Source organism: Nomascus leucogenys, chromosome 21 (assembly GCF_006542625.1).
Source record: "Nomascus leucogenys isolate Asia chromosome 21, Asia_NLE_v1, whole genome shotgun sequence".
Classification (NCBI taxonomy): Eukaryota; Metazoa; Chordata; class Mammalia; order Primates; family Hylobatidae; genus Nomascus; species Nomascus leucogenys.
Window position 1 is genome coordinate 70,116,929 of NC_044401.1, and position 27,392 is coordinate 70,144,320.

The 27,392-nt window shown below is 39.3% G+C and overlaps 1 protein-coding gene across 2 annotated transcripts in view; it reads left to right on the top strand.

Moving 5' to 3' along the window:
• Positions 1–27,392, top strand: part of MDFIC2 (MyoD family inhibitor domain containing 2) — a 123,307-nt gene that overhangs the window by 14,914 nt on the left and 81,001 nt on the right. The window lies entirely within an intron of this gene.

Consider the following 27,392-nt stretch of genomic DNA (forward strand, 5'->3'; position numbering starts at 1 on the left):
ACAAAAGGAAAAAAATAATAACAACCAAATGCTTAAGGAAGAAAATATTTTAACTCCTCGTTTTACATAAGGGAGGAAACTAAGTCAAATATTTTTCCATCCTTGAAGAAAGAATTTAATGCATTTCATTTCAAAGAATTCCGATAACACAAATATACATATTGCTCCACAGGGTACCCAGACATATGCAATAATAAGCCTTCATATTTCTGTCTAACCAACTGAAACTACAGAGATTATATAAATTTGTCATTAGTAACCAGAGAAACTAAATAAACAACGTGAGGGGTAAGCAGAAGTATAGTCTAATTACAACCTTTGAGTGGCTCAAATATCTAAACTCTAAATTTCCACCAAGATATCCAGTTCTTTTTGTAGTCTAGAGCAAGCATCTCACAATCTCTATCTATTTGAACTTTCCCCAGCTTATTTAAGTAAACAGATAGGCTGTTTGGTTCTTTTGCTTTATTTTTGTAAGGACTCATTTTACAATAACTAATTACCAAGAGCTAGGCAAAATAATTCATACACTTATTTAAATCATCCAATAGTAAATTTGACAAGCAGCATACTGTGCAGAAAAATATTTTTTTAAGTAAGCAAGGTTCAGAGAGAAATAGGTGTCTATCATTTCAAAAGAACATTTTCATAAGGAATAATATATTCCTTAATTCATCAATCAGCACACCTTGGTTAAGCCATTGTATGTGTGTATGTGTGCTGTGGGAGGCGGCTGGGGAGCATGGGGATATTAGACCAGATATTGACAATAAACTAGACCAGAGAGGCAGGTCACATGGGATTTATTAGCCATGTGAAAGTTTACTCTAAGGGCAATGGGAAAACATTAAATGTCACTAAGCACAGAGAGGCCATTATTAGATATGCCTTTTAAAAATACCACTCCGGCTACAGTGTGAGCTGAAGAGTAGAAAAAGCAGATTGGCAGAAAGCTGATAGGCGGGCTTACAGTAGCCCAAGCAGGAGTTAAAGGAATGACACTGTGAATGAAGAAAAGAGAAGTTTTAAGAACTTGTTGAAAGTTAGAATTGTCAAGACTTCCTGATAATTGGTTGTGGGCATGGAAGAAAAGAAAACATCAAGGACAAGGTCAAGCAGCTGGGTAAATGATCATTGCCTTTTATTCCATTGGAAACACGGGGAGAAGTGTAGGGTAGATTCCAACTGATGTGCATTAAGTAACTAAATGATTTTTTAAAATTATCTTATTTGGAAAATTATGTTAACCAATGTCACGGTGTGAGAGGTGATGGGTTCTATAAACTGGGGCTCAGTGTTTCTTGAATTTTGGTTATCTAAAATTAGGTCCATTTTCTGGTAGGCTCTGGAACCCGTAGTTAATAGTAAGAAAGTATCATGTTAAGAGTCTGTTTCAGTCTCTTACTTAGTGAGACAATAAACTGATTTGGAAAGGGAAACAAAACATAAGATTTAAATTAAATGTCACTGAATCTCATGTTTCAAACTACATCTTATTTGGGGGCTCATGGAAAAAGGATGTCTATGGTTAGTGATATGGGTAAAAGACTCATTCGTTTTATGTTTGTTTTATTACAAAGTAAAGAAAATGTACTGATAAAAAAGGCTTTCACCCTTTCCCTACCACTAAAACTGCTGCTGCATTCAATGAATTGTAAGACATAAAACAGATTCAGAATCCTGTTGATGTCTTTCACAAGTTAATGCATGTTAGCCACAGTTTTAAATACATGTACAAAAAGCAGTAAGGTTTGCAAGTCAGGACTGGTTCTATTTCTACACATAATTTAGCTTTATTGTTTTCATGAAGGAATATAATGAGCAAGTACGGGAAACAAGGCAAAGATCAAGTGGGAGGCACATTTCTATTAAACCACATTCAGCTTCATAAAAAATAAGGTATTATAATTACACCAAAATGCAACATCTTTGCCCAACACATTCAACATGACTCAAAAGATATCACAGATCAAAAGATACAGCACTTTAAAATATTTGCATTGTAGTATTTGAGTATTTATTTGTTTGTTTATTTATTTTTGAGATAGGGTCTCCCACTGACACTCAAGCTGGAGGGCAATGACACAATCACAGCTCACTGCAGGCTCAACCTCTTGGGCTCAAGTCTCCCAAGTACTTAGGAATAGGACTACAGGTGCGCACCACCAAGCCTGGCTCATTTTTAACTTTTTTGTAGAGACAGGATCTCACTATGTTTCCCAGGCCAGTCTCGAACTCCTGGCCTCAAGTGATTATCTCACTCGGCCTCCCAAAGTGCTAGGATTACAGCAATAAGCCACCATGTCCAGGCTTTCATTATGGTATGTAAGCCTTTGGGAATAATTCAGTCAAAGGGTTGAGTCTTTGGAATCACACATACCTATATCGGAAATCTGGACTCATTAGATGTTAATCTTGGTCAATTGCTTAACATTACTGAAACTCAGTTTCCAAAGCTATAAATAAAAAATCATAATGGCTACTTTGGTTGCTTCCCCATCCTCCATTCTTCCATTCTTCTTAAGAAATCTCAATTTTGCTCAGGAATCCACACATCTCAGGGCAGTCATGCATTTCCAAGGTGACTCCATCACCAATCTCAGAAGTTGGAAGAATTCTGACTGGTTTAACCCAACAATGGTCACACTGCCCTTGCCAATGATCATTTTAGGTAACAGATCATTGATTATTTTAGGCAACAAATAATTTTGGACAATGAGACATGAGAACCCATCTGCTAGGGGCTTCTAGTAAAGGTTTTTGGGGTTTTTGATTGTTTGCTTCAGGAGAGGTGAGTTGGTTCTTTTACTTTGCTTTGTTTCTGGATCATTGGCTCCTATAAGATGGTTCACAAAAAAAAAGATAGTCTCCTATTTTGCATACCATCAAATTGCTATGTGATGCTTGAAACTTGCGAAACCATCTTATAAGAGAAGCCAGACTGAGCAAAAAGCCACACATCTAACCTAAAATGACATGGGAAGAAATCTGGATTCTTAAAAGTGTTGTTGTGCCATTGATTTAATCAATCCTCGAGCCATTCTACCTTTAAAATTGATATGTGAGTCATAAATTACTTTATTTTTTGAGCCAGTTTGAGTTGAAATTTTCTGTTATTTGCAGCTGAAAGCATGCTAAGTGACCTGGCTACCTTGCAGAATGAGCAATAATGAATGAAGAGCACTTCACACCCAATAACGACTACTATTATTATTTTACCTTTTTCCTCATAGTCATTTTTGGGATCTCTTTCTCCTTTTTTCCGACTTTTTTGAAACTATCAGGGAATATATGGTTTCTTATTCCTTTCTATATTCTCCTACATACCTACAGTAGTGTCTGTCAGCAGTGAATGCTTATATATATATGTGTTACATTGAAATAGAATTGAATCTTAGTATCATTACTTCTTGTACTACAAGGTCTATTCATGACCTAGGGTGAACAGGTTTCATTAGCAAAAAAGAAAATGTTTTATAAAAAACACTATTCAAAAAATCAATTTAATTAATGTAATATTTATTCTAAAGAATATGTTTTTCATTCTACAGAAAACTGTAAATTTCTGTACACTAGTTTTTAAATGCTAGGGTAGTATTATTTTGAACAACTGACATTTCTAAAACACTGAGAATAGGCAACTTAAATGAGACAACTTAAAACATGGCAACGTCTTTATAAAGCCAAGCTGTATCCTTAATAAAAATTGATAAATATTAAAATGCACCCAACTGTTGCCGAAAGTACACTCAAACTCTCGAGTGATAGCTTAAGCTTGTGCTTGTATGCTCCCTCTGTCATCAGACAACTTTGCTCTTTTCTTCTGGCTCCACGGGTCTCTTTAGGCTTCAACATGTAACACAAAAATAAACAGTGATGAAACCAAAAGTGGTAAGTTGATTCTACCAATTAATAAATATAACCAGGCTCCTGAGGTCTTTTTTCTTTCCTTTCAGTAAGGTTCAGATACTCATTGTTATTTTTTTCCTAAGACTATCTAGAGGAATATTAATGTAATTTCTAAAATCCTGTTACTTCTAGTGAAATAGAATGTTTTTCTGGAAAGAGAAAATGGAAGGAAAGGAACAGGCCTACAAAAAAATGTCTTATTTGGTGGCAAAAACCAAGCTAACACCATATTATATCACTGTGGCACCCAAGGAAGGCATAGATGTTTTATTTTCACAACTCTAACTAAAATTTAAGATTTCCTTCAATCAGAAATATAGGCAACATCACAATAGTAGGATCAGCATCGTCTGTGATTTTGTCACTAATAGAAATCAAAGATATTTTCATATGTATTTCATTTCTGTTGTTGTTGATATTACAAAGTATCCTCGGCTCTCATCCCCAAATTAGTTATTCCACTTCCAAGTCTTATTTAATGTATTGATAAGGATGCACATATACAACTATATCACAGATTTTTATATATTTTGATAATTGTATGTAATTGTTTCTCTCTGTAATACTATGTACTTTATTTTATGCATTTAAGAACATTATTCTGAAAGGAGTCTGTAGGCTTCAACAGACTTACATGACAGAAAGTATTAAGGAATTGGACTGATGGGAGCTGAATACTTCCAGAAATGTAAAAAGCTGGAGGGACAGCAGCAGTTAGTGAATACTGAATTTTCATTCTTCTCATCACGTAATATGCTAGTTATTTTTTTTTTTTTTTGCTTCAAACCACAGAAATCAAAGTCCTGCATTGTACTACCTATAAATATCCTTTATTTCTTTTGAAAACATGAAACATTTAAATTGTTAGTAATTAATTGTATGTATGTTTTTCTTGTTAGATAATTTCAAATCATAAATATTCTAAGGCTATTATTGAAAGTTCATTATATAGTATTTCTATCAAGGCGATTCTACCTTCAAAGAAAAACTTTTGAACAAAACTGCAACTTTTTATTACAATTTCATTGTGTAACCATGAAAAGAAAATAATCCTTTTCTTAGAGAGAAGAATCAAATAGATGCAATAAAAAATGAAAAAGGGGATATCACCACCAATCCCACAGAAATACAATCTACCATCAGAGAATACTACAAACACCTCTATGCAAATAAACTAGAAAATCTAGAAGAGATGGATAAATTCCTCGACAAATACACCCTCCCAAGACTAAATCAGGAAGAAGTCGAATCTCTGAATAGACCAATAACAGGTTCTGTAATTGTGGCAATAATCAATAGCTTACCAACCAAAAAGAGTCCAGGACCTGATGGATTCACAGCTGAATTCTACCAGAGGTACAAGGAGGAACTGGTACCATTCCTTCTGAAACTATTCCAATCGATAGAAAAAGAGGGAATCCTCCCTAACACATTTTATGAAGCCAGCATCATCCTGATACCAAAGCCAGGCAGAGACACAATCAAAAAAGAGAATTTTAGACCAATATCCTTGATGAACATTGATGCAAAAATCCTCAATAAAATACTGGCAAACCGAATCCAGCAGCACATCAAAAAGCTTATACACCATGATCAAGTGGGCTTCATCCCTGGGATGCAAGGCTGGTTCAACATACACAAATCAATAAATGTAATCCAGCATATAAACAGAACGAAAGACAAAAACCACATGATTATCTCAATAGATTCAGAAAAGGCCTTTGATAAAATTCAACAACCTTCATGCTAAAAACTCTCAATAAATTAGGTATTGATGGGACGTATCTCAAAATAATAAGAGCTATATACGACAAACCCACAGCCAATATCATACTGAATGGGCAAAAACTGGAAGCATTCCCTCTGAAAACTGGCACAAGACAGGGATGCCCTCTCTCACCACTCCTATTCAACATAGTGCTGGAAGTTCTGGCCAGAGCAATCAGGCAGGAGAAGGAAATAAAGGGTATTCAATTAGGAAAAGAGGAAGTCAAACTGTCCCTGTTTGCAGATGACATGATTGTATATCTAGAAAATCCCATTGTCTCAGCCCCAAATCTCCTTAAGCTGATTAGCAACTTCAGCAAAGTCTCAGGATACAAAATCAATGTACAAAAATCACAAGCATTCTTGTACACCAATCACAGACAAACAGAGAGCCAAATCATGAGTGAATTCCCATTCACAATTGCTTCAAAGAGAATAAAATACCTAGGAATCCAACTTACAAGGGATGTGAAGGACCTCTTCAAGGAGAACTACAAACCACTGCTCAATGAAATAAAAGAAGATACAAACAAATGGAAGAACATTCCATGCTCATGGGTTGGAAGAATCAATATCGTGAAAATGGCCATACTGCCCAAGGTAATTTACAGATTCAATGCCATCCCCATCAAGCTACCAATGACTTTCTTCACAGAATTGGAAAAAACTACTTTAAAGTTCATATGGAACCAAAAAAGAGCCCGCATCGCCAAGTCAATCCTAAGCCAAAAGAACAAAGCCGGAGGCATCACGCTACCTGACTTCAAACTATACTACAAGGCTACAGTAACCAAAACAGCATGGTACTGGTACCACAACAGAGATATAGATCAATGGAACAGAACAGAGCCCTCAGAAGTGATGCCGCATATCTACAACTATCTGATCTTTGACAAACCTGACAAAAACAAGAAATGGGGAAAGGATTCCCTATTTAATAAATGGTGCTGGGAAAACTGGCTAGCCATATGTAGAAAGCTGAAACTGGATCCCTTCCTTACATCTTATACAAAAATTAATTCAAAATGGATTAAAGACTTAAATGTTAGACCTAAAACCATTAAAATCCTACAAGAAAACCTAGGCAATACCATTCAGGACATAGGCGTGGGCAAGGACTTCATGTCTAAAACACCAAAAGCAATGGCAACAAAAGCCAAAATTGACAAATGGGATCTAATTAAACTAAAGAGCTTCTGCACAGCAAAAGAAACTACCATCAGAGTGAACAGACAACCTACAGAATGGGAGAAAATTTTTGCAACCTACTCATCTGACAAAGGGCTAATATCCAGAATCTACAATGAACTCAAACAAATTTACAAGAAAAAAACAAACAACCCCATCAAAAGGTGGGCAAAGGACATGAACAGACACTTCTCAAAAGAAGACATTTATGCAGCCAAAAAACACATGGAGAAATGCTCATCATCACTGGCCATCAGAGAAATGCAAATCAAAACCACAGTGAGATACCATCTCACACCAGTTAGAATGGCCATCATTAAAAAATCAGGAAACAACAGGTGCTGGAGAGGATGTGGAGAAATAGGAACACTTTTACACTGTTGGTGGGACTGTAAACTAGTTCAACCATTGTGGAAGTCAGTGTGGCGATTCCTCAGGGATCTAGAACTAGAAATACCATTTGACCCAGCCATGCCATTACTGGGTATATACCCAAAGGACTATAAATCATGCTGCTATAAAGACACATGCACACGTATGTTTATTGCGGCACTATTCACAATAGCAAAGAGTTGGAACCAACCCAAATGTCCAACAACGATAGACTGGATTAAGAAAATATGGCACATATACACCATGGAATACTATGCAGCCATAAAAAATGATGAGTTTGTGTCCTTTGTAGGGACATGGATGAAACTGGAAACCATCATTCTCAGTAAACTATCACAAAGACAAAAAACCAAACACCGCATGTTCTCACTCATAGGTGGGAATTGAACAATGAGAACTCATGGACACAGGAAGGGGAACATCACATTCCAGGGACTGTTGTGCGGTGGGGGGAGGGGGGAGGGACAGCATTAGGAGATATACCTAATGCTAAATGACGAGTTAATGGGCGCAGGAAATCAACATGGCACATGGATACATATGTAACAAACCTGCACATTGTGCACATGTACCCTAAAACCTAATAAAAAAAAAAAAAAGAAAATAATCCTTTTCTTTATCTGCAAACAGTGTGTGTGCGTGTGCATGTGTGTGTGTGTGTGTGTGTGATCAAAGATCTAGTTTTAAGTATGTGTACATAATAAAAGAGAAAACATTTGGAAATGAATTGTTTTTATCAATCATTAGGGAGTTTAAATAGTTATTTTTCACAGAGAAAAACTCATCCAAAAGCAAGATAGATAAAAAATAGTTTGGCATAAAAAATACTTACAAGTTTATAAACTATCCTTTTTTAATGTCTCTCAAACCAAAGGAGTCAGACCCACACGGCTTGAATTCAAGTTTCATCTTTACGATTGTTTCCTGATTCACCTTTGCTAGTATTACTAGTGATATGATGCTTAATAATAGTAAATGACAATAACTGAGTTTATTATGTGTCAGGCATAGTGGATTTAGCTGAAGATATCAAGGCCAAAAAGATATGTATAGTAATGGCTCTCAGAGGCTCTATTCTAATAGATATATACTATACATTATAAATACTCATATAAATATAATTGTTGTCAATGAGTAAAAATCACAAGATGTATCACTCAATCTGTACAACAATTCTATGTGGTATTATTATCTCCAATTCATAAAGGGAAGCTTGAATTCAGAGACATGGAGCAGTTTGTCCAGTGCCACACTACTATAAGGGAGATGCAGAGCTACCAGTATAACAGGAGAGACTGAAATACATAAAGTATTCATAAAGGAATATCTTTATACAATAATCATGTTTACCTTCTTGAAGGAAGAGACTATTTATTCAGTTTTGAAACCATCGTGTCTTGTATATGATAGTAATGCTTAATGAATGAATGAATCTGAGAAATAAAGCAGGACCATTGCAAAACGTTGGATACAATTTAAGGAAGAGGTGAAAGATGAGAGAGCAGAAAATATTAGACTCATACATTCTTCCAGGAAGCCAAACATAAGATCACCAAACAGCACATCTTGGAAGAAGAGTATTAAAAAGACAATGTATTATTCAAAATTTAGTGAGCATCTATTACATGAGGGGAAAAGACATATCATCTTGAACTGCCAGTTTCTAATCTGTTGTCAGTGACTCACAGGAGTTCCGTGTTGAAGAGGATTCTGAGCGGGAATAAGCTAGCAAATCTGTCGTGAGTGAAGCCACAGGTGAAAGTGACAGCCAAGGGTTTGTCATTTGTGGATCCGATGTTCCCAGCACTGTGCTAACTATTAATATATTGTCCCTTCTGAGAATCTCAGAATGTGATGAGAGATAAGACCAAATAAGCAGAAAAAGTACAGTACAAAACAATGTGAGAAGTAGAAGAACAGAGCTATATCCAAGATTCTAGGTCCATCTGGAGAAGGTAGTTAAAAGTTCTACTTAGACAAGTTAGTAATACAATATATTTGTTATAATCATAATGATAACGGTATTCATATAACACTGTCCTAAGGAGTTATGTTTATGAATTCACTGAATTGTCTCAAAAAAATAATATGAGTTGACTGCTATTATTATTCCCATTTCACAGATATGAGAAAATAGAGTCCTAAATAATGTAACTTGCCTGAGGTCAATACCTGGTAGGTGGAGGAGCTGATTTCAAACCCTAGACAGTCTGGCTCTAGGGCCCTGGATGTTAAACATGCAAATATGTGAAAAATACTTTTTATGGTAAAACTGCTTTCAATGATATTCTTTTCCTTCATAAAAAATAAGTACTTTGGAACTGCAGTGATTTAAGTTTAACCTATGTAACATTGTTAATGAAATTTCAAAAGCACATGAATCAGTTACACCAATGCCATTTACTCATTTTTGTTTAACGTTTATTTTCAGTTCAGGGGCACATGTGCAGGTTTGTTACATAGGTAAACTAGTGTCATGGGGGTTTGTTATACAGACTATTTCATGATCCAGGTTTTAAGACTAGTACCCATTAGTTATTTTCTCTGATCCTCTGTCTCCTCCTACCCTTCACCCTCCAATAGGCCCCACTGTGTGTTGTTTCCCTCCCTGTGTCCATGTGGTCTCATTGTTTAGCTCCCACTTATAAGTGACAACATGCAGTGTTTAGTTTTCTGTTCCTGCATTAATTTCTAAGGAAGATGTCCTCTGGCCCCATTCAGTCCCTGCAAAGGACATGATCTTATTCTTTTTTATGGCTGCATAGTATTCCATGGTATATATGTACCACATTTTCTTTATCCAGTCTATCATTGATGGGCATTTAGCTTGATTCCATGTCTTTGCTATTGTGAGTAAATGGGTTCCAATCTCTTGTCATTCTTCAAAGTCAGAGGTTCTCTTTTTGTTTTTGCTTTTGTTTTTAGAAAGTTTATAATAGAGTCTTGCTGGAAACATAGGAAAACTCAAATGCAAACTTTATTAGTTTACAACTTGGAAAAGGCTAACTTCACTCTACAAAATTGTAGAGCAGTTTACAGAAATAAATCATAGGGATTAGCAAGTACACTTATCTTGGCCTTGTCCAAATTACTATTAACACATTTCTTGGTAGTTAATATTCATTAAGTCTCTCTAATTAGATAAAACCTATAAATGAAATACACCATGACTCTTGCTTTCATGAAATTTTAACTAGAACGATGTAACAGTTTTAAGAGTTGCACTCATGAAAACCAGTAGAACTGAGCTTTAAAACCAAGTTCATTCTAGGATTTTAAAAAACCGATAGCCAATACCTCTGCCACCCAAAGGCATGGAAACCCCTTCTGTATGACAGTAGAGTGGTGGGAAAACTAGAGATCAGGGATCAGAAGTAAAGCAGAGTTTATAATCTTAAGATTATTAATAGCACATGTATTAAATACTTGATTATTGACATTTTGCACATTCTCTTAAAAATACATTATGTACTCACCATCCAGATTTAACAGATGTTAACATTTGGCCATATTTGCCTTTTTCTTTTTCTTCTCTCTCTTTTTTTTTAACAAAAAATAAGCATTACATACTCTTTATTCTCTGTTACTCTGTATGAAATCAAGATTCTAACTTGAAACCCTTTGAAATACAGTCATCCAAACCCAAATGTTATTGTGAAAATAGCTCCAAAAGCCTAACCAATATGAATCCCTTTAATCTGCCCAAGAACCAGGTAGGTGGTGGACATAACCAAGCTCATTGTATAGATGAGGTAACAGAGGCTAGGGGAGGCTGACGTGTGTGATTTCAACCCACTTCTGTCTAGTTCTGAGACTGACCTCAAAGTAATTTGATGCTGTATGTGGGATTCAAATCCTCTCTTCAAGGCCCTTGCTCTTTGAACGATTCTACAGTATCCAGGAGGAATTTCAGTATTCATCAGCCTGAACAATAACCATCCAGGTTCAGGTTCTGCAAAGTCCAGGCCCTATTCATTCAGCCACTATTGAGCATTTACTATCTGCCAGGCACAGTGCATTGCAAACACAGACCAACCAAAAAGCAATCAGTCAGAGGACTGCATGAGTTTACAAGGTTCAGCAAATCTATTTCAGTGTCTTCTTTCCTGATGAAGCTGGGATTCACAGGCATCTCCTGCCACAGGACTGCTTATGCTCACAGCCACCTAGTGCTGCTGTTGATGTCAACATGAATGCATTTTTTTACCTTTATTATTAATATACCCAAGATCTATTGGTGGAGAGAATCATACTGAGGTTTCTGAGTCACTAGCCTCAACGTCTTGATGATTGACATGTAATCAACTGTTTTTTCAGTCTCCTGTTCCATTTTTCTCTTATTCTGAGTGACAGGCCTGTCTGGACACTCAATGGTTATAAGACTCATCTTTTATTACCCCTTTTACTATTTCATTCTGGGGAGAGAATGTTGGCAGATTCATGAATTCTACAGATATTTACAACTCTTTTCCAGGCACAGCTGTGGTCATCCTTCATAAGGAATAAACCAAACAGTCATAGATATTTGTATTTTAGTCAGGAATAGGAGGCAATAAGTAAAGTAACAAGTGTGTAGTAAGTCTGGTGACAAATAAGCAGGAAGGGCATAGATGGGGTAGTCGAGGAAGGCCTCTCTGATTTGGCAGCATCCTGGCAGAAGCAGAATGAAATGAGGGGAAGAACCATGTTTAGATCCAGAAGGAAAGGATTTCCAGCATAGAAAATAGCGAGTGCAAATTTCCTGATTCAGGAGACTGCTTGGCATGTTCAAAGCCAGCAAAATTGAATGAACCAGGCTGAGTGATAAGAGCTAAGACCAGAGGCTCAGGGCCCAATCATAGCAGGCCTTGCAGGCCATGATATGACTTTAAATTTCCATTTGAGAGATAGGGAAAATCATTAGCTTCTGTAAGTAACATGATCTGATTTACAAAGTTTAAGTGGTAGGTTTAAGACACATTAGCATTTGGGAATTTGATAGGGGAGCACATCAGATTCCATGTGGTGGGTACATCTTCTTAAGTGGTGTGTCTGTTACTGAAACACCAAGGGTTCCTTCTAGGTCCCATGGCTCACTGCACAGAAAGCCAATCCCTGAGACAGCAAATATTGCCAGGAAAGAAGGCCTTTTTGTTACTGCATCCCAGGAGATAGGAGCAATCTGTTCGGTAACAGATTTTGGTTCCCTGACCAATTTCCCCAGCTGAAACACCTGAATAAAAAAGCCTTCCCTGGCACTACTTGTCTCAGTGATTCGCTTTCTATGCAAGAAGCAAAGGGACCTAGACTGCACCCCTGGTGTTCTGGTAATGTGTCTGTCCAGGTAGGCTTCCATCCTAAGCCAAGACTGGCCTTGTGCAGTACACAGGGTGTTACTGTACAATCAAAAATTACCCAAGATGCTTTTTAAAACTGAAGATTTCATGGGCCTCACCCAAGGTATGGTAAACTAGAATTTCTGTGGCTGAAGCTAAAGAATTTGCATTGTAAACAAGGTGCACTTATGATTCATACGTGCAAGAATTTTGAACTACTGGAATCAGGGAAAGCTTTGCAGAAAATGGGATTCTGTATCTGAATTTCAAAGACGAGAAGGAGTTCACTTGAGGTGGGGCAAAAAGCAATGATGGTGAGGATTCCTCAGGGAGAAGAACCATCGTGCATAAATACCGAGAGACATAAAATATCAGACGTTTAGATTCCTGTGTGTGATTTGAAATAACTAGAACAATATGTTTGTTTGTTTTGAGCTTTTACCCTGTGCTAGACACTTATATGATCTCATTTTATCACCTCCATTACTATTAAAGAGACTTTAAGGAAAATGCATGTCAGAGAACCAAAGAAACTAAGTGGCCTGTTCAAGATTACTTGCCTAGAAAATGGTAAAGACAGAATTCTAGAAAACGGGGTTTAATTCTGAAGCTTGTGATCTTACCCATTAGAATGAGGGGAGTCAAATAATGAAGTTTGAGAGAGAATGGATAAAATCAGGAGATCCCTGAATGTCTTCTTGTAAGCCAAGAAGTTAGAGCATTGACACGAACCTGGGGAGGTTACCTTGAAGAAATTTATGCAAAGGAGGAACATGATCAGATGTGAACTTTAATATGATCTTTCTGGCATCCTGACAACTACACCAAAATTGTAGGGGCCAAGAGAAAATTTCCTCTTTACCCTCTGAAACATCCTTGAAAATCAATTCACAAAAGGCTGATTAATAGGAGAAAAGGCATACAAAATTTATTAACATGTACATGAGATCCTTCAATATGAAGACCCAAAGATATAAAGGAAATTGTCATTTTTTTATACATAGGTTTAACAAACTATGTACAGTTGTGTAGAAATATGATCACACAAAAAGGGTATTGTCAGGCCTCTGAGCCCAAGCCAAGCCATCGCATCCCCTGTGACTTGCATGTATAAGCCCAGATGGCCTGAAGTAACTGAAGAATCACAAAAGAAGTGAATATGCCCTGCCCCACCTTAACTGATGACATTTCGTCACAAAAGAAGTGTAAATGGCCGGTCCTTGCCTTAAGTGATGACATTACCTTGTGAGAGTCCTTTTCCTGGCTCATCCTGGCCCAAAAGTCACCCCCACTGAGCACCTTGTGACCCCCACTCCTGCCCGCCAGAGAACAAACTGTAATTTTCCTTTACCTACCCAAATCCTATAAAACGGCCCCACCCTTATCTCTCTTCCCGACTGTCTTTTCGGACTCAGCCTGCCTGCACCCAGGTGAAATAAACAGCCATGGTGCTCACACAAAGCCTGTTTGGTGGTCTCTTCACAAGGACGTGCATGAAATTTGGTGCTGTGACTCAGATCAGGGGACCTCCCTTGGGAGATCAATCCCCTGTCCTCCTGTTCTTTGCTCCGTGAAAAAGATCCAACTACGACCTCATGTCCTCAGACCCACCAGCCCAAGGAACATCTCACTAATTTTAAATCGGTTAAGCGGCCTCTTCTTACTCTCTTCTCCAACCTCTCTCACAATCCCTCAACCACTTTCTCCTTTCCACTCTTCAATCTCTCCCTTCTCTTAATCTCCATTCCTTTCACTTTCTGGTAGAGACAAAGGAGACACGTTTTATCCGTGGACCCAAAACTCCGGCGCCAGTCACGGACTGGGAAGGCAGCCTTCCCTTGGTGTTTAATCATTGCAGGGACCCCTCTCTGATTATTCACCTATGTTTCAGAGGTGTCAGACCACGCACGGACACCTGCCTTGGTCCTTCACCCTTAGCGGCAAGTCCCGCTTTTCTGGGGAATGGGCAAGTACCCCACCCCCTTCTCTCCTTGTCTCTACCCCTTCTCTAATTTTCTGGGGCAGGGGCAAGTACCCCTCAACCCCTTCTCCTTCACCCTTAGCGGCAAGTCCCGCTTTTCTAGGGGGCAAGAACCCCTAATTGCTTATTTCCACACCCCCACATCTTATCTCTGCTCCCCAATCGCTTATTTCCGCACCCCGACCTCTTATCTCTGTGCCCCGATCCCTTATTTCCACACCCCAACCTCGTATATCTCTGCGCCCAATCCCTTATTTCCGTGCCCCAACCTCTTCTCTGCTTTTTGGAGGGCAAGAACTCCCCACCCCTTATCCGTGTCTCTACTCTTTTCTCTGGGCTTGCCTCCTTCACTATGGGCAAGCTTCCACCTTCCATTCCTCCTTCTTTTCTCTTAGCCTGTGTTCTTAAGAACTTAGGACCTCTTCAACTCTCACCTGACCTAAAATCTAAGTGTCTTATTTTCTTCTGCAATGCCACTTGACCCCAATACAAACTGGACAGTAGTTCCAAATAGCAGGAAAACGGCACTTTGAATTTTTCCATCTTGCAAGATCTAAATAATTCTTGTAAAATAGGCAAACGGTCTGAGGTGCCTGATGTCCAGGCATTTTTTTACACATCAGTCTCTTTCTAGTTTCTGTGCCCAATGCAACTCATCCCAAATCTTCCTTCTTTCCCTTCCCCCTGTCCCCTCAGTCCCAACCCCAAGTGTCGCTGAGTCTTTCTAATCTTCCTTTTCTACAGACCCATCTGACCTCTCCCCTCCTTGCCAGGCCGAGCTAGGTCCCAATTCTTCCTCAGCCTCCGCTCCTCCACCCCATAAATCCTTTTATCACGTCCTCTCCTCACACCTGGTCTGGCTTACAGTTCCGTTCCGTGACTAGTCCTCCTCCACCTACCCAGCAATTTATTCTTAAAAAGGTGGCTGGAGCTAAAGGCATAGTCAAGGTTAATGCTCCTTTTTCTTTATCCCAAATCAGATAGGATTTAGGCTCTTTTTCATCAAATATAAAACTCCAGCCCAGTTCATGGCTCGTTTGGCAGCAACCCTGAGACGCTTTACAGTGGTAGACCCTAAAAGGTCAAAAGGCCGTCTTATTCTCCATATATATTTTATTACCCAATCTGCTCCCGACATTAAATAAAACTCCAAAAATTAGAATCTGGTCCTCAAAGCCCACAACAGGACTTAATTAACCTCACCTTCAAGGTGTACAATAATAGAAAAAAGTTGTAATTCCTTGCCTCCACTGTGAGACAAACCCTAGCCACATCTCCAGCACACAAGAACTTCCAAATGCCTGAACCACAGCAGCCAGGCGTTCCTCCAGAACCTCCTCCCCCAGGAGCTTGCTACAAGTGCCAGAAATCTGGCCACCGGGCCAAGGAATGCCCGCAGCCCAAGATTCCTCTTAAGCCATGTCCCATCTGTGCAGTACCCCACTGGAAATCGGACTGTTCAACTCACCTGGCAGCCACTCCCAGAGCCTCTGGAACTCTGGCCCAAGGCTCTCTGACTGACTCCTTCCCAGATCTTCTCGGCTTAGCAGCTGAAGACTGACACTGCCCGATTGCCTCGGAAGCCCCCTAAACCATCATGGACGCCGAGCTTTGGTTAACTCTCACAGTAGAACATAAGCCCGTCCCCTTCTTAATCAATATGGAGGCTATCCACTCCAAATTACCTTATTTTCAAGGCCCTGTTTCCCTTGCCTCCATAACTGTTGTGGGTATAGACAGCCAGGCTTCTAAACCTCTTAAAATTCCCCAACTCTAGTGGCAACTTAGACAATACTCTTTTAAGCACTGCTTTTTAGTTATCCCCACCTGCCCAGTTCCTTTATTAGGCCGAGACACTTTAACTAAATTATCTGCCTCCCTGACTATTCCTGGATTACAGCTACATCTCATTGCTGCCCTTCTTCCCAATCCAAAGCCTCCTTTGCGTCCTCCTCTTGTATTCCCCCACCTTAGCCCACAAGTATAAGATACCTCTACTCCCTCCTTGGTGACCAATCATGCATCCCTTACCATCTCATTAGAACCTAATCACCCTTACCCCGATCATTGCCAATATCCCTCCCACAGCATGCTTTGAAAGGGTTAAAGCCCGTTATCCCTCCCCTGCTACAGCATGGCCTTTTAAAGCCTATAAACTCTCCTTACAATTCCCCCATTTTACCTGCCCTAAAACCAGGCAAGCCTTACAAGTTAGTTCAGGATCTATGCCTTACCAACGAAATTGTTTTGCCTATCCACCCCATGATGCCAAACCCATATACTCTCCTAACCTCAATACTTCCCTCCACAATCCATTATTCTGTTTCGGATCTCAAACATGCTTTCTTTACTATTCCGTTGCACCCGTCATCCCAGCCTCTCTTCGCTTTCTCTTGGACTGACCCTGACACCCATTAGACTCAGCAAATTACCTGGGCTGTACTGCTGCAAGGCTTCACAGACAGCCCCCATTACTTCAGTCAAGCCCAAATTTCATCCTCATCTGTTACCTATCTCAGCATAATTCTCATAAAAACACACGTGCTTTCCCTGCTGATCGTGTGCGATTAATCTCCCAAACCTCAATCCCTTACAAAACAACAACTCCTTTCCTTCCTAGGCATGGTTAGTGAGGTCAGAATTCTTACACAAGAGCCAGGACTGCACCCTGTAGCCTATCTGTGCAAACAACTTGACCTTACTGTTTTAGCCTAGCCATCATGTCTCCGTGCAGCGGCTGCTGCCACCCTAATACTTTTAGAGGCCCTAAAAATCACAAACTATGCTCAACTCACTCTCTACATTTCTCATGACTTCCAAAATCTATTTTCTTCCTCATACCTGATGCATATACTTTCTGCTCCCTGGCTCCTTCAGCTGTACTCACTCTTTGTTAAGTCCCATAATTACCATTGTTCCTGGCCTGGACTTCAATCCAGCCTCCCACATTATTCCTGATACCACACCTGACCCCCATGACTGTATCTCTCTGATCCACCTGACATTCACCCCATTTCCCCATATTTCCTTCTTCCCTGTTCCTCACCCTGATCACGCTTGACTTATTGATGGCAGTTCCACCAGGCCTAATCACCACACACCAGCAAAGGCAGGCTATGCTATAGTACAAGCCACTAGAACCCGCCTCTTAGAACCTCTCATTTCCTTTCCATCGTGGAAATCTATCCTCAAGGAAATAACTTCTCAGTGTTCCATCTGCTATTCTACTACTCCTCAGGGATTATTCAGGCCCCCTCCCTTCCCTACACATCAAGCTTGAGGATTTGCCCCCACCCAGGACTGGCAAATTAGCTTTACTCAACATGCCCCGAGTCAGGAAACTAAAATACCTCTTAGTCTAGGTAGACACTTTCACTGGATAGGTAGAGGCCTTTCCCACAGGGTCTGAGAAGGCCACTGCAGTCATTTCTTCCCTTCTGTCAGACATAATTCCTCAGTTTAGCCTTCCCACCTCTATACAGTCTGATAACAGACCAGCTTTTATTAGTCAAATCAGCCAAGCAGTTTTTCAGGCTCTTAGTATTCAGTGAAACGTTTATATCCCTTACGGTCCTCTGTCTTCAGGAAAAGTAGAACGGACCAAAGGTCTTTTAAAAACACACCTCACCAAGCTCAGCCACCAACTTAAAAAGGACTGGACAATACTTTTACCACTTTCCCTTCTCAGAAGTCAGACCTGTCCTTGGAATGCTACACGGTACAGCCCATTTGAGCTCCTGTATAGACACTCCTTTTTATTAGGCCCCAGTCTCATTCCAGACACCAGACCAACTCAGACTGTGCCCCAAAAAACTTGTCATCCCTACCATCTTCTGTCTAGTCATACCCCTATTCACCATTCTCAACTACTCATACACGCCCTGCTCTTGTTTACACTGCCAGTCTACACTGTTTCTCCAAGCCTTCACAGCTGATATCTCCTCGTGCTATCCCCAAACTGCCACTCTTAGCTGTTGAAGTAAATAAATAATCTTTGCTGGCAGGACTATGCTGAACCTCCTTAGGCTAATCAGATGTCCTAGGTCCTCCCAATTCTTAGACCTTTTATACCTGTTTTTCTCCTTCTCTTATTCTAGTTAGTTTTTCAATTCATACAAAACCGTATCCAGGACATCACCAATAATTCTACATGGCAAATGTTTCTTCTAACATCCCCACAATATCACCCCTTACCACAAGACCTCCCTTCAGCTTAATCTCTCCCACTCTAGGTTCCCACGCTGCCCCAAACCCACTTGAAGCAGCCCGGAGAAACATTGCCCATCCTCTCTCCATACCACCCCCCAAAAAATTTTCATCGCCCCAAGACTTCAACACTATTTTGTTTTATTTTTCTTACTAATATCAGAAGGCAGGAATGTCAGGCCTCTGAGCCCAAGCCAAGCCATCGCATCCCCTGTGACTTGCATGTATAAGCCCAGATGGCCTGAAGTAACTGAAGAATCACAAAAGAAGTGAATATGCCCTGCCCCACCTTAACTGATGACATTCCACCACAAAAGAAGTGTAAATGGCTGGTCCTTGCCTTAAGTGATGACAATACCTTGTGAAAGTCCTTTTCCTGGCTCATCCTGGCTCAAAAATCACCCCCACTGAGCACCTTGCGACCCCCACTCCTGCCCGCCAGAGAACAAACTGTAATTTTCCTTTACCTACCCAAATCCTATAAAATGGCCCCACCCTTATCTCCCTTCGCTGACTCTCTTTTCGGACTCAGCCCGCCTGCACCCAGGTGAAATAAACAGCCATGGTGCTCACACAAAGCCTGTTTGGTGGTCTCTTCACACGGACGCGCATGAAAGGTATGATCTAATGCTAATAGACTGAGTAGGGAAACCCAGCACGTCCTATCTGTTTAGATTCTTCTTGGACTTTCTGTGCAGTGTCCCTTCCTTTTGGGTGTGGGGCAGTACCCTCTCTGGGATGGGGGTTTCATGATCTACAGTCAAAAAAGTTAGGTCAGAGCATGTCTCTATGGCTGGTTTTTACACAGAAAGGTGGGTGAAAAGTAAGAGTAATGTTTTTAGGTTTTATGGCTGGCTCTGGAGCCCTGCCTTGGGGAAGAGGTATTCCAGCTTCTATGGCTAGCCTCAGAGGAGAATGAGACTGAGAGACAGGAGGACAGGGGAGAACCTTTGCTTCTGAGGCTGCTTCTGAGGCCTTCATTTTAGTATATCGTTTTCTGAGTCCCAACATTCAATACAGGCAAAAGTAGAGATAATGCTTCAGCTCAGCTCCTCTAGAAAGCAGGGCTTGAGGCAAGGGTGAAAGTATTGATGCCTCATTTGAGAGTTGCATGCCTAGGGTGGTAAGGGTGAAGAACAAGGTAAATGTAGTAGGTTGAATAACGGCCACCCAAAATATCAGGTCCTGATTCCTGGAACCTGTAAATAGTACCTCGTAAGGAAAAAGGGGCTTTGTAGATGTGATTGAGTTAAGGATCCTGACATGGGGAGATTACGTGGATCACATGAGTGGCACCTAAACTGAATCACAAACATCTTTTTAAGGGAGAGGAGGAGGGAGATTTAACACACACAGAAGAGGAGATGATGATACAACCATGGGGACAGAGATTGGAGTGCAACAGTCACAAGTCAGGAAATGCTGGCAGCCCCCAGAAGCTGGAAGATGCAAAAAATTGATTATCTGCTAGAGGCTGCAGAGGGAGTGCGGCCTTGCTGACACCTTGATTTTGCTCCAGTGAAACTGACTTCACACTTCTGGCCTCAAGAACTGGGAGAGTTTTAAGCCACCAAGGTTGTACTTTGTTACAGCAACTCTAAAAAACAAATACAGTAGTGGAGCAAAGACGGGATCTCAAGCAATATGATGTCTTCCTATTCTGGCCACCATTTGACAATGAACCAGGATATGACACAGCAGGTGGTTTGGCACGTGTAGTTGTGCAGCCCAAGAGACTTCTCCAGAAGATATGCACGGAGAAGCCACGCCCCAGAACAGCCCATAGAAGGAAAGAGGGAAGGCATTTATGCCATCCAGCTCCTTGGCAACTACTCAGGAAGCCTGATTCCACACCCTAGGGTGTGTGTTTGCATCTGTGAATACAGAAATGGAGGAGCTGCTTAATGCAAATAGGACTCAGCATGTGGTGCAAGACAGCCATGCAAATCTGAGCCTTCAACCCAGATTCTGTCTGGACTGGGAGCTCACCAAGAGTGCCAGGAAAGGTGATGATGGGGTGACACATTTGGCAAAAAGAAAGTAGTCGAGGAAATCTGAGTAGGTGCACAAGATTTGTGTGTGGTACGGGGGAAGAAGAGAAAATGACAGTGTACTCAGAGATGTGAAGGAGATAAAGTCCAGAGGTCTTTCTGATGAGTGTGATATACAGAATTGTAGTTAATCAAATGACTATTGGAATCGAATGGATTTGGTTTCAAATGTTAGCTGTATCATCCACTCCATATGTGATCAAGGATGATTTGTTTGGTCTCTCAGAGTCTTGGTTTCTTCCCATCTGTAAAATGAAAATAATAATATGGACTTTGCAGGGTTCTTGTGAAACACTACATGCAAAGCATTTATCACAGTGCACTTGCTAAATAAAAATATGGAATGGCACTTATTGTTGTCATGATTGCATGTAGTGAGTGAAACAGAGGAAATAATCTATCTAGTATGTCATTTGAAAGTCAGGCTTGGGCAAATGAGAAGACGTTAGGAAAGGGAGAAAGCTTGACAAGGGAGAAAATTAGATCCTGATAGGCATCTACATATAGATAGATTTTCTCAGACCTACTTCACTGTTTTCCTTGACCACCCAGATCACTATGAAGAGGAGAAAGGAACTATTCATTGAGCCCCAGATACATGTCAAACACTAGCTCTCTACATTACAATTGTTATTTCATTTGTTTTTACAAGAACCCTTTGATTTGAAGTGGCTTGCTATCCTTTATAGAAGAAGAATCTAAGGCATAGGAAACATAAGTGACTTTGTTAAGGCCTCCTAGTTATTACTTGGTAGAAATAGAGCAACAACCTAGATGTCTCTGATTTCAAAACCTGGGTTCTAACCAGGTTGGATATGCCCTAGCATATCCATCATACAGGCTCAGTTGTACATGAAAGACATATTCTAGAGCCAAGTATATTTTCTGTGCAAGTAGGTCAATAAAGGCATTCAAATCTATTAAAACAATATTGCACCTGAAAATACCAAATGCTGACAACAGCACAGAGTGACTGAACTCTCATACACTGTTGATGGATGTATAAATTGGGACCATTCTGGAAAACTGCTAGGCAGTATCCACCTAAAGCTAAAAGTCTTCCCATTCTACAATCATTTCTACTTCTGGACTTCCTCCCCAGTGTTCACGTCCACCAAAAAATGTTCAGATCAGCTTCAGTCATAATATCCAACTGCTGGGAACAGCCTAAATGTCCCTCAAGAATAGGTTGGGTACATACACATGTGTAGTCCTGTCATGGAGGACTACAAAGCAATTTTTGAACTACTGGTACACACAAAAATGTAAATGCATCTTTCAGACAAAATGTTGGACAAATAAAGTTAGAAATAAATAAAAGAATATACACCATGGGCCCATTTATAGTAAGAACAGGCAAAATAATAGTAATAGAAGAAGTTGGGGGCAAAGGTGCTGCTAACTGGGGGCGGGGTGGGGGGAATGATGAGAGCTGTCAATGGTGCTGACATTTTTTTTTTTTATCTTGATGCGGTGATGGTTAGATAGGTGTACACATTTGTAAAAACAGATCAATGTATATACTTAAGATTTGCACAATTTTATTTTATGTAAGTTGTATCTCAACAAAAATTTAAAAGATTGAGAGGGCTAATGAAATCTGGCCAGTAGGCTGTCAATCATCTTCCTCTGATTAAGACTGAGTTCCATCTTAATCAGATCTGTCTTGCCCTTTCATCTCCTGTACCTGGCACATAGATCTCAACAACCATTTATATAAAAAATGGACACACACCTGTGACATTAAGCAAGTTCCCACCCATCCTCAAGCACATCCCTCCCTGTTTCTTAAGTGAATCTTAGACTGGGGTGGCATCATGCCCTGAAGCTTAGGAGGTGGTGAGATCCTCCCCATACTTGACCATACTTTCATTAGAAGAAATAAACCATAAAACCAAGTAGCAGTTTTGCAGTATGACACAGCATTATTGCTTGCATTAGGCCAATTTTCCACTTATGACAGCAGTAATAGCACTAAAAGCCAATAAAAGCGGTCTGTTCTTTCAGAGATCAGCTTTTATGGCTTATTCTAAATATTATCAAGTGAATCAAGAGCCGTCATTATAGTGTCTAAAAAGCCTTCATACCTTGTAAGCAAACAGTGTGACTTTGACAAATAATCATTAGAGTGCCTGTGTGAGGCCAGTGCTGGGGGAAAAAAGTCAAATAACAGATATTTCCGTTTACATAAGTCATTAAGGTATTGTTGGTTAGTTTCAGAATAAACAAAATGAATTTCATATGTAAAATGATATACTATCACTTTCAACAATTCCAGCATTTTTCGTATTGTATTTCCAGGCAGCTGGATATGTGGGCTATGTTCATTGTTCCAGCCTTCTCAGTCCTTCGGAGCAGATCAGGAAAGTTTGATAAAACTGCTGAGGTCTCAGCTAATCACACAGACGTAGCCAATGTTTCTCACGCCTCATTGAAAATAAATCTCAATAATTCTGATTTCACTCATTTCAAATTCGGTAATTATCCATGAATGCCAGGCTAAAAATCAAATGTGTATGAGGAGTTCCTCAAGAAATAATAAAAAAAAATCCAGTGAAAAACCAAGGCATGTTTACTTTATTAATGTGAGGATTTGTCATTGATTACACTTGAGAACATAAACTTTCTAGAGTGTAATTTGACAAAACTACAATCTAATTTGAAGGCTTTGTCAGTTTTTTTCTGTGTTGGAGCAGATAGTAAATATTTTTGGCTTTATGGGCCATGTAGTCTTTGTCACAACTATTCAATTCTGCCATTATAGTGTGAAAACACAGATAATACCTAAATTAATGAGCATGGCTGTGTTCCAACAAAACTTGACTTACCAAAAAATGCAGTAGGCCATATGTAGACCATGGGTCACAGTTTATCGACCTCTACATTAGATTATTAGAATGTAAACAAAGGTAAATCCACCATGGTATCCTCAGGTAGGTGTCTAACACGAAGCACAGATTCGATATGTGATAAATATTTACTAAAGAAACACGGAATGAATCATAATTCTTAAAATTTTGTATAATTCACTGGCCAGCTACTTCTAAGTATTATCCTAAAAAATAATGAGCGGCATATGCAAAGATTCGTCATGGGTATTTGTTACAATGTTTACTTATAATCACAAGACAATAGAATTAACATACATTTCCAGAAGTAAGAAAGTGGATGAAGAAAGCACGTTCATAAGATGGAATAATATACAGCTATTTAAAATGACAGTATGTAAAATTGGAACAATAATATTTAATGCTTTTAAAATAGCTTTAAATACACTGAGTAAAAAATTGTATTGCAAGAAATTATTTTTCACTGAACGAATATTTATTGAACACCTGTCATATACCAAACATTATTCTAGACATTGGAATTCAACAGGAAAAAAACTGGCAAAACTCCTGTCCACATAAGTTATATTATCATATTATCTTAATTATAATTGTATTTTCGTTAAAAAGAGTATATATACTTTTTTTTTAAGTTTGAAATGTTCTTCATGAAAATATTTTTAAAAGTTTATTGTGGGGGAATAAAATCATGGGTAATTCCATTTATTCTGATTAAGAATATTAATCAAAGCTGATTAGTTACCATGATTTGCATCGACAATGAGCAATCTGATTTTAAGTAATTATTGCCTAATTAAACACAGGGTACAACATGGGTTTTAGCATATTTTAGCAGAAAGTTCTTATTTTAAATGGAATTTATTTACCAGGTCCTCATGTAGCACTTATTATATGCTAGAAACTTCTGAAAGTACTTTACAACTTATTTAATTGTACTTCACAATTTATTTAATCCTTTCAACAACACTTTGAGGTAAGTATTGTTATCTCTGATGAACAGATGAGGAAGCTGAGGCATGGGAGGTTGAGTAAATGACTTGCCCAAGTCACAGAGCTAATGAGTGGCAAGGTCAGGATTTAAACCTAGGCAGTGCAGTTCCAAGGACTGTATTCCTCTGTTTTTTTTTTGTTTTTTTGTTTTTTTGAGACAGGGTCTTGCTTCGCCACCTAGGCTCTGGAATGCAGTGTCATGATCACAGCTCAGTGCAGCCTTGACCTCCTGGGCTCAAGCAATCCTCCCACCTCAGCCTCCCTAGTAGCTGGGACTACAGGCACATGCCACCACACCCAACTAATTTTTTTATTTTTATTTTTTGTAGAGACAAGGTCTTACTATGCTGCCTGGGCTGGGCTCAAGTGATCCTCCTGCCTCGGCCTGCCAAAGTGCTGAGATTATAGGTGTAAGCCACTGCACCCGGCCCAAGTCCTGTATTCTTATTCATCATGAATACTATTCAGAAACACAATATATAAAACAGGCAATAGTTTATTAACTTTTTTGTAAGTTAAAATTCTAATATTTAAATAACTATAAAGTCAGTGAGAATGATGACCTCAAGAACTTCTGTTTCGAGGTTATAAATAAGAGCTGCAGGCTTATATTACCTGAAGAGGTAGTTTCCTTTGAGTTTCTGTAGTTTCCTTTGAGAGACAAGGTTTTGAGAATCTTCATTCTCACAGATAAATAGTTTCAAACAGTAATAGATTTTATTTCCCATTTTTGTGTAACTCATTTTGCCAAACTGGTAAAGATCTTTAACAGAGCAAATCCAGAGTTTACAGAAAGAATAGTAGGACATTTGGGTTTTAGTTACATCACTAGCAATATCTAGTAGTTTTTATAATATTCCTTAATACATATTCAATTTGGAAGTTTCCTTTTTAAAATATTTTTATACTTATTTTAAGTTCCAAGGTACATGTGCAGGATGTGCAGGTTTGTTACATAGGTAAATGTGTGCCATGGTGGTTGGCTGCACCTAACAATCCATCCCCCAGGTATTAAGCCCCGCATGCATTAGCTATTTATCCGGATGTTCTCCCTCCATACCACTCCATCCCCAACAGGACCCAGTGTGTGTTGTTTCCCACCCTGTGTCCATGTGTTCTCATTGTTCAGCTCCCACTTATAAGTGAGAGCATGCAGTGTTTGGTTTTCTGTTCAATTTGGAAGTTTCTTACTAAGTTCTTTAGTCAACTTAACATTAATTATTTGGAGAAAAATACTTTTCAAATACATCTGGTAACACTAAGTTGATGAACAATGTCATTAAAAATTATATATCAGTGCTCATTTCTGTGACATACTCATTCCATATTTCAAGAGAATTAAGTTTATTTTGTTGAATATGATGATTCTCAACCTTGTTTCATTTCCATAAGTGATAATTTATCCGCAATCAAAAGCTCCAAAATATTAAAATTTTGATTTTAATATTTTAAAATATTAAAATATTAACTACCTGACAGTATTAAAACATATCAACTGTCTTTCTCTACAAACACACAAACAGTCACATCCCCCACCCTCTACACATATGTATGAGAGTATAATTTCACATTATTTTCTAAAGGTATTTCTTTAGCCCAGTCACACACACACAAACACAAACACACACACACACACCGAGGTTTAATTTCTTACTTTTATTCATAATATTAATAATGGCATCTTTGTTTCGAGAGAAGCCAATAAATTTTAGTGTCAAAAAGAAAATTCTGGGCAGAGTGCAGTGGTGTGTGCCTGTGGCTGCTCTGGGGGCCAAGGAGAGAGAATGACTTGAGCCCAGGAGTTCAAGTCTTCAGTGAGCCAAGATTGTGCCACTGCACTCCAGCCTAGGCAATAGAGTGAGATTCTGCCTTGGAAAAACAAAACAAAAGAGAAAAATAAAGGAAATTCTGGACCTCTGTCTACATTTGACTGCTAAACAAATCTGGAAAAGCTACTCTTTAAAAACTGGGATTGATTAGTAATGCCTTCCATTGGCACAGGCCTGAATAATGGCAGCATATGCGTGCCAAGTCCATCTGTACCTTGCCTTTTTCTCCTTTGATACTGTCAAAATGCTCTTATAAACCAAACACAAGACCTGCATTTCTTTTTTTTAATGTCCTTATAGCTCAAGTGTTTCACTAGGCTTGACCTTTTCCCAATTAGGTGATATAACTGTATTATCTGGAGTTTACTATTTTAGGGAAGATTTTTCTGGACGATCTCCTGGGTGATGGCAATGATCCCAAAATACTCCTGGAGGGAAACAATTCTGTGATCTCATCTTGAAGCTTTTAAGACTTCCCTTTGGATTAAAGTTCTTAGCATCTCATTTTTACAAAGAAAAAAGAGGTGATAAGTACAATATAAACACATATTTTCCTTCGAGTAGTCTTCAGAGAAATTGTTGAGTCGACTAAGATTTAATGAACTCACTGGGCTTAGCACACTTGCTATTCCATCCCTGGGGACAAACATTCACATCTGCATGAAACCTCATGCATACCTTTCAAGTCTCAGCGATCACTGGGATGAATCTTAGATTTGTCAGTCCTTTTAGGATTGTATTCATCTTCCTTGTACCGGCAGCCATTCCCAGACAAAACTTGAGTCACTGGCTGGACTTCCCTTGACAACAGGTAGGCAGGAGAGTGAGAAGGATATTTGGAGGTGGAGTGATAAGGAAGGAAGTGATTTGACCTGGACTGAGGCCGAAAAGATGCCAATTACAATGCACAGGGC